Here is an 11,217-nt window from a genome sequence, read left to right on the forward strand (position 1 = left end):
TACCCAGGCTTGCTCAAAGGAATTAACAGAGAATCTGTTTTCTACTGCACTTCTGTGGAGGCAGAGATGCTCCATAAGTTTCCCCACAAATATTTCACACTCCACAGTGCTCACAGCAATCCCTTTCCCAGCCCTGCTGTCACTATCCAGCACAAAAATCTCACTGTCTTCACATTCAAGCTATCAGGACATTGATTCCAGTAGGAAAAAATGCATCAATAATAGTTAGACTTGGTTCAGCTGCCAAACTGCCACGAAATGGGAAAGAAATTTTGGGGCCCAACCACTAAAATTGATGGTTTTGCAGCAAGCCTGCAGTACCTCAGCCAGAGAATCAAGTGATTCATGGCATGACAGCATTTCAGTAATCACAACTCTTTTGAAAATAAAACTCTAGTTAATCAGGGTGGTCTTGTTTCCCTTAAATACATTAAAAAGTCATTACCTCAAGTGCCATTACATCAATACAGCACTTTTTAAAGGGACAGCATCACACAAGGCTGAAGGCTTTTCAGATGCTGCTGTTCCAGCCTTCTGTCATCTACACAATGGCCCAATTCTTTCAGTCAACAGCTAGAAACATTAAACTTCTATTTTCTCTGCTCAGAGCTCCTTGCTGCCCTTTACTGGCACAGCCTCTTGTTGAGCTTGGGAAGGAAATCAGACCTCTCATACATATCAGCACTTTTTCTCCCCTGGGTCTAAGTTTAAAGCAGACAACATGTTTCAGAAATATTAATTTACATGAGATATTTTAAGTGCAGCATAGGAGTTTTCCCAGAGTTTGCCTTCTCATGCTTCAGCTTCATTAATCAACTCAGCCCTGCCAAAATACATTGTAGGAAGATGTCTGCAGCCTCTGTTCTGAGGCATAATCATAGCTCAGGGTGGAATAGTTACAAGCCAATGTCTCCACTTTAACCAGGACACAAGAACCCAAACCTCCTGGCAGCTGCACAGTGCTGCTGTTAACTCCTCCACACTGGCAGGATTCTCAGGCTCAAAAAGGAGCAAAGCAAGAGAAGAGCAGCACAGAAAGTGGGGAGAGTCAGAGTCAGCAGCTTGAAATGCAAGGAAAAAGGCAGACCTAGGGAACAGTGGGAGAACTCTGGAACAAAAACCAAACCATTTCTTGCACAGGAGCTACCAGAGAGGCAGCCTGGCTCATGAAGGAAGGGGAAAGCTCCTCTCCACCTTTAAAAGCTTTCTCTAACTTCCTACCACGTTTCAGGTGCTGCTTTTGAGGGAGCTCAGCCAAAGAGCAAACTGTGCTGAGCACATCCCTCCCCCTGCCCTGGCAGGAAAGAGCTCCCACCCTGAGGAGCTGCATGACAAATATGCTGCCATGGGGAGGGAATAAAAGAATAACAACAACAAAACCCTGGAAAGCCCTGAAGATCAGCAATATTCCAGCCAGAATGAGAGCTGTCACTGCTCTGTTCTCACAGAGAGCTGGAAACACCAGCCAGGAACCCTCTCCAAACCTCTCCCAGCTTCTCCAGAGCCCTGAGTCCCACAGTGTATAGTCCTGGGTTGACTATATGATGCTTTTACCCCCAATCATCTTGTTCTGTTTATGCTGAATAATAAGTTTTGCACCTTTAAGACTGCAGAGAGTGAAGGGGGTAGGATGAAGTGTGCAGTTTGTTTTCAGACACTGCACTCGCTCCTCCACATTCCTGCTCCTGGACTGTGTTGTCTGCGGATGGACAGACAGTGGGACAGAGCTCTCCTTTGCTTTTAGTTAGTTTAGCTAGCTGAGGCAAAGTTCCCTGGACTGGGTTTTGGTTTTTTTTCCCTTTTCTTTGCCCTGTTTAAACCTGCTCTGGGCTGAACACCCAGGGGAGCACTGGCAGCTCCACCTGTGGCCCACCAGGCCGGGCCTGGCCTGCGACATTTCCAGCACCAAGAGACTGAGTGAGCTGAGCTGCAGCCCGGGGAGGGGCTTTCTCAGTTTGTCATCTCTTTTGGAGCAGCAAGAGGTTTTATTGATTAATCTTGTTTCTGTTTTATTGTTTAATAAACAGGGGGTTTTTTCCACTTTTTTCGAAGGAGGTATTTTTCTCCCGGACCGGTTGCAGGGAGGAGCCGATTGAATCTGCTTTCCTAGAGGAGCCCTTTTGGGGCTTCTCTCCCAAATTTGCCCTGAACCAGGACAGAGTGACACTCACAAACCCATCTGCTCTCATGGGCATGCCACCCACACCAGACACTGCCCTTCCTGCAGCCCAGCTCCTCCTCTGCTGGCCTGGGAACACCTGGGCTCACATCACCTGGAAAGCTCAGTCCCAGGCTTAAAACAGACACAGCTGTCTCCTCCTGAGCTGGACACAGCTAACAAGAACAATTATGATGCTGTTCCATGTGGAAAAGGTTCCTTCTCATTTGCCTTCTGTGCTCACATAGATGTTGTCTCCAGAAATGGCATCACAGGGTTTTGCTGTGTAGGACTCCCTTTGTTTCCGCTGCAGCAGCAGGATCCCAGCTCCACACTCAATTCTTAAGTAACAGAATAACTTATGTGGTCATGCAAAAGCACAGAAAAGTCTAAAAGTATCTGAAGTAAATCTACCCTTCTCCTGGACCAGCTCTTTCCACTTCCATCCCCATCCACCTGCATAAGATGAGGTACTGCTAGGAAGCTGACCAGCATATTTTTACAGAAATTAGATTTTAAAATGCTTTCTGATTTTATTTAGTGTTCAAATTTTCCAGTTCAGCTCAGCACAGAGAGGAAATTATTCCTGCTTTCCCCAGAGAAAAATGGTAGCTTATATTGCACAGAAAAGGTATTTCCCCCTCAAAAAATGCCTTGGCTTAAGACCAACAACAGCAGATCTCAGGCCTGTACCAATAAGAGATTCTCAGCACTAAACTCAGGAATTTCCCCCTTTAAAAACCTCTGAATAAGAAAGAGTTCCTATTAGTATTACTCCTAGAACTGAGAGACCTTCAGGTACCAAATCCTGGAATGATTCAGTCACTCTGTTCTGAAAGAGCAATTTCATACTTCTTGTGGCATTTTAACACTGATCACTAAGCTTCTCTCTCACTCCCAGATGCACAAAAATTTATTCTATGCAACCAGAATCAAAGCTGGGTTTCCAGAAGAAGAATTAGCACTTATAGCACTTTGAGGGCTTTTTTCTCTTAAAACAAAGACACAGCTGATGTCACACCACATCTTGTACTCACCCAGCCAGGAGGACAAGAACAACACCAGCATCCAGGGGAAAAGGAAGTTCTAGAGAAATAAATATTAGACTTTCAGAGCACTCTCCAGCAGGACACAGAAACCTCTGAGCAGCTCAGCCCAGAGGAGCCCCAGGTCCTGCCCAGCCAGGTTTTCATGATTCCCTGCAGCTGTGGAGTTCCTCATCATCCCCCTGTGCCCACCTGGGCCCCATCTCACCCTGGCTTTTCTGGCTTTTTCAGCCTCCAGGGAGAGTCCTTTGTTCACAGCCATTGATCCCAGATGCCCCATTGTCACAATCCATCCTTACAAATGGGGTTCATGATGGTTCGTGGATTTCATCTCAGGGTGCAAAAAACCAACACGGCACAGGGGATTTGCAGTGATAATCAAAACAAATGCAGCTTTATTGAATGATCACAGCAAAATGCAATAGCGAGATTGTGGGAATCCAGAACATCCCTCTGGCTGTCCAGGATGGCCAGGACCCCTGCCAGGGGGCTCAGAAGCCCTGGCACAGAGCCCAAAACTCTGTGGTGGTGATTATGACCCGTGCAGCAAATTACCAACCTTATATGAAGATCAGCAAGCCACAACAGTTTAGGTAGAATAATAGTGGAGTTATCATGGGGTGGAAAAGTAGATTTTAGGGTTTCTGGAATGGGGGTTCAGGAGGCAAGATGGAGGGAACTGGGCATGTCCAGCCTTTCTCCTTCTTCTTGGCCTCCATCTTCTGCTGTGATGTTGGCACTTTTGGATTGGTTTAGAGTAGAAGCTCACTGTCTAACATAGGTGATAGGTATTGGAAAGTAATTGTAAATATTGTACATGTAGTTTTTAGTATAAAAAGATAACACTGCCCTGGGGGCAGGCAGAGTGCCTGGAACTGTCCTGTTGGATGGACCTCGGCAGGGTGGGAGAAATTTTTTTATAGATAAGATACAATAAACAACCTTGAGACTGACAAATGAAGAGCCCTGACTCCTTCTTCCAGCACCGGCCTGGAAAAAGACACTTTCTAACTTTTCTCAGAGTCACTCTGACCAGCTAGAGACCCCGACAAGAGATCAAGGGAGAGAAAAATATAGAGAAAGAGAGAGAAAAGAGAGAGGGGGGGTGATATAGCTCCCAAACGAAGTCCTTTGGTCCAGTCCAGTCGAGGATCTGCCTGTTACGTCAGGGAGATCTCAGAGGCACAGTTCATCTGGACCACAATTATACTCTTTTTCAATGGGAGAAGGGGGAATGGATTTTCTTTGGGGAAAGAATGGTGTTTGGAAAGGGTACACACAGTCCATGTTCGGCAGTGAGGGTGAGCCATTGTTTTCGTGGTCCACTGCCTACACCTGCAACATCCATCTCAGTTTGGTCAGCTTGCCTCCCCCACACACCTGCCCCAGGCTGGGGGTTTCAGTGCCAGTCCTTGGAAGGAGCAGAGGGGCCTTCTCACATAGGGGTTTCATGTCTCAATCTTTGATGGAGAGGCTTCCTACATCTCAGTCTGTCTGTCACAGTGGTTGCAAACGAGTGAGAGGGGTCTTCTGCAGGAGACCACCCAGAACTCAGGAGAAGTCCAGCCAGGCCGAGAGGTGGGACAGCTTCCAGGGCTGTTGTTGCAAAAAGGGCACGGTGCCCCCTTCTTCTTCTCATTGGGCTCAGTGTAGCATACAGCAAACACCTGTGAAAACAGCAGCTTAGCAATGCTCTCAGATCTCAAGGCCTTGTTGGCATGTGACTGTCTCCTTCAGAGTCAGAGATTCTAGACAGGAGGGTCTTCTCTTCAGTGGTCCCCAAATGACGATCATGAGGTAGATGAGGGATATTTCAGACAGACTCTCACACCCGTGCTCTCAGCAGCAGCAGCAGGGATGCTCTCAGCAGCAAGAACGTGGTCCAAGGCACTGTGAACCATGAGAGCAGCAGGGATGTGGCCAAGGCACTGTGAACCATGAGAGCAGCAGGGATGTGGCCCAAGGCAGAATGAACCATGAGAGCAGCAGGGATGTGGCCCAAGGCACTGTGAACCATGAGAGCAGCAGGGATGTGGCCAAGGCACTGTGAACCATGAGAGCAGCAGGGATGTGGCCAAGGCACTGTGAACCATGAGAGCAGCAGGGATGTGGCCCAAGGCACTGTGAACCATGAGAGCAGCAGGGATGTGGTCCAAGGCACTGTGAACCATGAGAGCAGCAGGGATGTGGCCAAGGCACTGTGAACCATGAGAGCAGCAGGGATGTGGCCAAGGCACTGTGAACCATGAGAGCAGCAGGGATGTGGCCCAAGGCAGAATGAACCATGAGAGCAGCAGGGATGTGGCCAAGGCACTGTGAACCATGAGAGCAGCAGGGATGTGGCCCAAGGCAGAATGAACCCTGAGAGCAGCAGGGATGTGGCCCAAGGCAGAATGAACCATGAGAGCAGCAGGGATGTGGCCAAGGCACTGTGAACCATGAGAGCAGCAGGGATGTGGCCCAAGGCACTGTGAACCATGAGAGCAGCAGGGATGTGGCCAAGGCACTGTGAACCATGAGAGCAGCAGGGATGTGGCCAAGGCACTGTGAACCATGAGAGCAGCAGGGATGTGGCCCAAGGCAGAATGAACCCTGAGAGGAGCAGGGATGTGGCCCAAGGCAGAATGAACCATGAGAGCAGCAGGGATGTGGCCCAAGGCAGAATGAACCCTGAGAGGAGCAAGGATGTGGCCCAAGGCACTGTGAACCATGAGAGCAGCAGGGATGTGGCCCAAGGCAGAATGAACCCTGAGAGGAGCAAGGATGTGGCCCAAGGCACTGTGAACCATGAGAGCAGCAGGGATGTGGCCCAAGGCAGAATGAACCATGAGAGCAGCAGGGATGTGGCCCAAGGCAGAATGAACCCTGAGAGGAGCAGGGATGTGGCCCAAGGCAGAATGAACCATGAGAGCAGCAGGGATGTGGCCCAAGGCAGAATGAACCATGAGAGCAGCAGGGCACAGCCATGGCAAGCAGCGAGCTGGCTCCTGCAGCCAGCAGGGATCCAATCAAGGGACATTCCATGAAATTACAGGGCTTCTCTCCCCTCTCCACTCAGGCACAGAGGGTAACCAGCTTCCTGGGAAATCAGCAGGATGATATGGCTTGTAGTCCCCAGATTGCTGCAAATTTATCCGTGCCAACATCATCCTGAGAGCATCACAGGATGTGGCAGAAAATCATGGATGGATCAGGCTGGAAGTGTGAAAATGATGGATAATGAGGCAGGCTAAAGTTCCTGTCTTTCAAAGAGATTGAAAGCAGGCAAGGATGAGCTCTGTAACATAACCACCCAGCTGAAAATGAGGATGCAGATATGCCTATATACACAGACACTTTTTCACCAGTAAGATCTGCTGAGCTCTGCCTGAAGCCAAGAATTATCCTAAGGTGACTCCAACAGGACGTGTGGACAACATGCTGCAGCAGCACAACTCCTGAGACCATGGCACGGACTGGAAAGTCCTCTAGAGAAATTTTCACCTGTGAAATGCAATTCCTGATGCCCTTTATGCTGGAGAAATCATGTTCTGCTGGCTCTGATCGGCTGGCAGGCAGGAGCTGAATTAAAAGAAAAAGAAGCAGGATAAATCCATGTTATCAAAAAAGCTCATTGCGCCCCAGTCCCAGGATTTTAATTATTTATTTATTTATTATTTATTATTTATTTATTTGGCTGCTCAAATATTCCAGAATCTCTTGGTATCACTGGCATAATTTTGTGTAGCAATTAAAAAGCTTTAGGACAAGGTAAGAGCTGCCAGCAGTTGAGGGGCCAAGCTTTAAAGCACCAGTTTTAGGTGGAAGTGATACATGAATTACAAGCCACAAGGAAATCTTTTCATCATAATACTGACCAAGAGGCTCCCTTCATGTATTTCATGCTGCTACACAGAGTCAGCTGTTTCACAGTTAAATATTTCCCATTATTTCATCAATCCCAGTTTTTATGCTTTTACAATATGCTTTTAAAAAACTGAATTGCCCCCAAGCCAGCAGGATAAGAGAAATGTTCCTAAAAATGTAAAATAAAAGGAGAAAATCCATTACTTGAAATCCCATTCCTTATTTAACTAAAATATTTTTAATTGATTCTCATACTTACCATGAAATTAGATGTCCTGCAATTTATACACAGCTTTAAATTAAAAAAAAAACAACAAACAAGCATAGGCTGTATTTGTGCTACCAGACAATATTTGGTGCAAATAATTGAAAACTCGGCCACCTCTAAGACAATGAGAGATCTGGGCATAGCCTCACTGGTGTCCTCAGTAGATTTATTCCAGACTTTCAGGTGGACATGGCAGGAGGTTTCACAGATGCAGCTGGGAGTGTAGTGGCACTTTAGTCCATGTCCTTGTAGATCAAGCACATAAATGCAGATTTAAAGAACTTATTCATAAAATATCAAGGGGTTATCAAATTCAAATATTAATATTTTTTTGTTGTCTTTGGAGGGAATGGATATATGAGAGGAAGGCTGAACATTTCTGGCTTTTTTTTTCCCTTTTCCTAAAAAGAAAAGAAAACTTTTTGTAAAAGATAAATAATCAGTTAAAGCTTTCTTTAATGGAAAAAAAAAAAAAACAACCTTTTTCTTCAAAAGACATGCCAATAGAGAAATTTTGTTCAAGCTGTATTTTTGATTCCACTCCACAGCTTTGGGTTTTGCTGTATCCTGCCTGCCTCAGTTATTTGCTAATGTAAGCAGAGCAAATTATCTGCTATCATCGAGCTGCAGCTATTAGGCTGCAGTTAATAATTTACTGCTCAACTCGTCTCCGTTCTGAGCATGCAAATCATTAATTGATTACAGGTTTGCTGTAGTCATCTGAGCAAATGAGTGCTCCTGCCATTCACTGCTGCCTCCTTTCCCACCTGGGTGTCTGTCAGCCCTGCTGGGGGATGCCAAGCTCACATTTCAGTGTTGTGCTCTCTGGGGAGGGATGGAGCCCCAAGGGCAGCAGAGCAGCCCCACCAGGGCCCTGGGGCTGCCCAGGGGGGAGATGCTGATTTTTGGGATGTGTGATCGTCCCTGGGCTGGGCCACTTTGGGGAGATGCTGTGGAAAAGGTGCAGCACAGCCTGAAGCTGCTGTGCAGGACCAAGGGGACTGTCAGAAATGAGAATGAATCCCAGCACAGGGAGGAGCTGGAGCTGCTCAGAGAGCCCAGAGCAGGCTCCAGGATGATGCCAGGGATGGAGCAGCTCTGCTGGGAGGAAAGGCTGGCACAGCTGGGATTGTTCACCTGCACAGGAGAAGCTTTGGGCCGAGCTCAGGGTGGCCTTGCAGGGCCTGAAGGAGCTGCAGGAAAGATGGAGAGAGACAATTGACAGGGGATGGAGTGATGGGACACAGGGAATGGCTCCAAACTGACACAAAGCAAGTTTAGAATAAATATTAGGAAGAAATTCCTCCCTGTGAGGGTGCCCAGAGCAGCTATGAGTGCCCCTGGATCCCTGGAAATGTCCAAGGCCAGGTTGAACGTTGGGGCTGGGAGCAGCCTGGGACAGTGGGAGCTGTCCCTGCCATGGCAGGGGGTTTGGAACTAGGTGATCTTTAAAAGGTCATATAAAATAAATCTGTTTGTATAAAAAACCAACCAAACAAAAAACCAAACCGAAACAATAACTTTATTGCTGATGGAGGAAAAACCAGGAAAAAGAAAATATTGATAAAACACAGTGCCACCCTGAAGATTTGGAAGGAAATGGAGAAGCAGTAGATGCCTCCTCTGGCAAGGTCCAGATGAGGTTTTAAGAGTCAAATCTACAGCAGCTTCACCCTTATTTCCACCAGGCTCTGAGAATGTGTTCCTAATAATTTCCTGCTATCTGCTAAAATAACAGCTGCTTAGGTCATGGTAAAAAGCCAGATTATCTGCTGTGTTTATTCTGTAGAAGCTCTGGTTTTAATCTTGTTAGAAATCATGTGATGGTTTTACCTTTAGCTTTAAAAAGATCTGCTTCCAGGTACCTGCCTTGGAGTGAGTGTGCCAGAGGAGGTGAGGCAGGAAAAGCCTGGCTCATTTCAGAGCTGGGCTGGCAGGACAGCACCAACACATCCCAGCCAACAGCATTTGCATTCTGTTCTCAAATCATAAATCAGCCACCTAAAAAGGATGACCAGAAAACAGAAAACTTTTTTATTTATTTGCTTGTTTGTTTTGAAATAATGAACTTGGTTATTTTTCTGTCTTGTTTTGTTTTTTTTCAAGACATCTTCAATGTTTTCCCTTCCACTCTGAAGTTTACAAAAACAAATTTTTCCCTTACTTAGCCTCATGTAATATCTTCCTCTGAGAAACAGAGACTTTAGGAAAACTGTGGCAAGGCTCAGACATCCAAACGTTATTCAAATTATTAATTCCCCCTGGATTCAAAGTGTGTGAAGGCCTAAATATATTTGAGAGCTGGGGGCCAAAGATGTGATTCACTAAAAACATGCACCCATTTTCAAAACTGTCTGTGAACTGCTCTTCTTCCCAGCTCTCCTTGGTAATTGCTGCAGCTCCCAAACCTCAATTTAAAGTAATAATGTATCATCTTTTCTTCTTTCTTTTTTTTTTTTTTTAGAATGCTCTTTACCTCTGCCAAGAAGAAAAGAGGTTGTTCTTTATGCTGGTTTTTATCCCACCTCCCTGATTTTAGGAAGGATAAGAGATGGGGAGAAAGAAAAGCTCACATCTGTGCAGAGGCACATCTGTAGCCAGCCCTCCTGTACTCAATGCTCTGATTTGGCGGTGGGGAAGAAGCAGGTCTTGATTGCACAGAGCTTTGAAGTTTGCTGGTGATTGGAACATGTGCTGAGAGTGCCACCACCACGTTTATATGGAAAGCTGATTATCTATTGAAGGGAAGTCTGTTTATATGTTTACTTCCACTTGTGTTAACACACAGGGAAAGGAGAGGGGAATTAGCATCTGAAAATGCCAGATGTGAGTCACAGCTCTCAAAGTGAGATAGGGCTGGGCTCAGATCAAAGGGCTCTGCTGATTTGGACTAAGTCTCACACTGTCTCCTCTGTCTAGGAGTTACTTTAGGCCCCGGTGGTTAAAAGATTTATTGGGAACCACAAAAGCACATCTGAGTTTCTCATTTTACAGACTTTACCTTCCTATTACACGCTTGCAGGATAGCACCAAAAGAACAACATCAATTCCCTCTGGTACCTTTCAGGCCATGTTCAAAGACGTGGAGCCTTTGGCAGAGAAGATTTATGCACCAAGGTGATACTCTAACAAATTATGTCCAGCCATCTGAAAGTCATCATTTCTGTGCACATGCTTGCATTTTAAAAGGAAATCTACAAGAGGATCAAAAACAAGATTAAACCACATCTGTTTGGGTTTAAACTACATTGTCTGCAGAGTTCAAAGTTGTTTCCTTTCGTCTAAAAAACTCACCCAGCTGTTTTTTATCTTAAATTCCTGCCACTATCAAAGTGTTTTCATTGGCCAACCGATGTTATTTCTAGAAGTTGAGCTAGTTAGGAATGGAGCTAAGTAAGAAAATATGCTTTATTCATCAAAGGTCTACCCTCTGTGACTCGGCTTGGCACACTGAGAAAATTAATAGAGAGGTTTCATCAGGTTCTAATGGGAACAGGGTATCTACTGTGTGTCATCATGCCATAAATTAGGTCCTCAATCTTTTCACTCAGAGTAATTGACTACAACTGACACTGATAAGGAAAACACGAGGCAGAACGAATGGGAAGAGGCACAAATCAAGCAATAAATAAATAAATAAATACAGCACAAATTCAATACATGGCCAAGAGGAATGTTTTGAAAACCCCCATCAATCAATGAACATCCTGCACAAAGGCAGGTGTTAAAAAAGCAGGGCTTGTTCAGCTACCCCTGACAAAGGTAACCCCCATGGGCACGTGTAGGTGTGAATATAAACACACACAGGACACCACACCACAAACTCCTGGTGCTCAGTGCTGAACAAAGAGAATAAAAAGTCTTACTCCAGCACAGTGGCATCGTTTTGTGTTAAAATA

At 45.9% G+C, this 11,217-nt stretch overlaps 1 long non-coding RNA gene across 1 annotated transcript; it reads right to left on the reverse strand.

The window, feature by feature from the left end:
* Positions 1-3,579: 3,579 nt before the first annotated feature.
* Positions 3,580-10,505, reverse strand: LOC136561658 (uncharacterized). Its single transcript, XR_010784381.1, has 4 exons — positions 10,379-10,505; positions 9,152-9,319; positions 6,688-6,765; positions 3,580-4,871 (listed from the first exon to the last, which is right to left on the reverse strand). It is a non-coding gene; the product is annotated as an uncharacterized lncRNA (long non-coding RNA).
* Positions 10,506-11,217: the final 712 nt, after the last annotated feature.

This window comes from Molothrus aeneus, chromosome 12 (assembly GCF_037042795.1).
Source record: "Molothrus aeneus isolate 106 chromosome 12, BPBGC_Maene_1.0, whole genome shotgun sequence".
NCBI lineage: Eukaryota > Metazoa > Chordata > Aves > Passeriformes > Icteridae > Molothrus > Molothrus aeneus.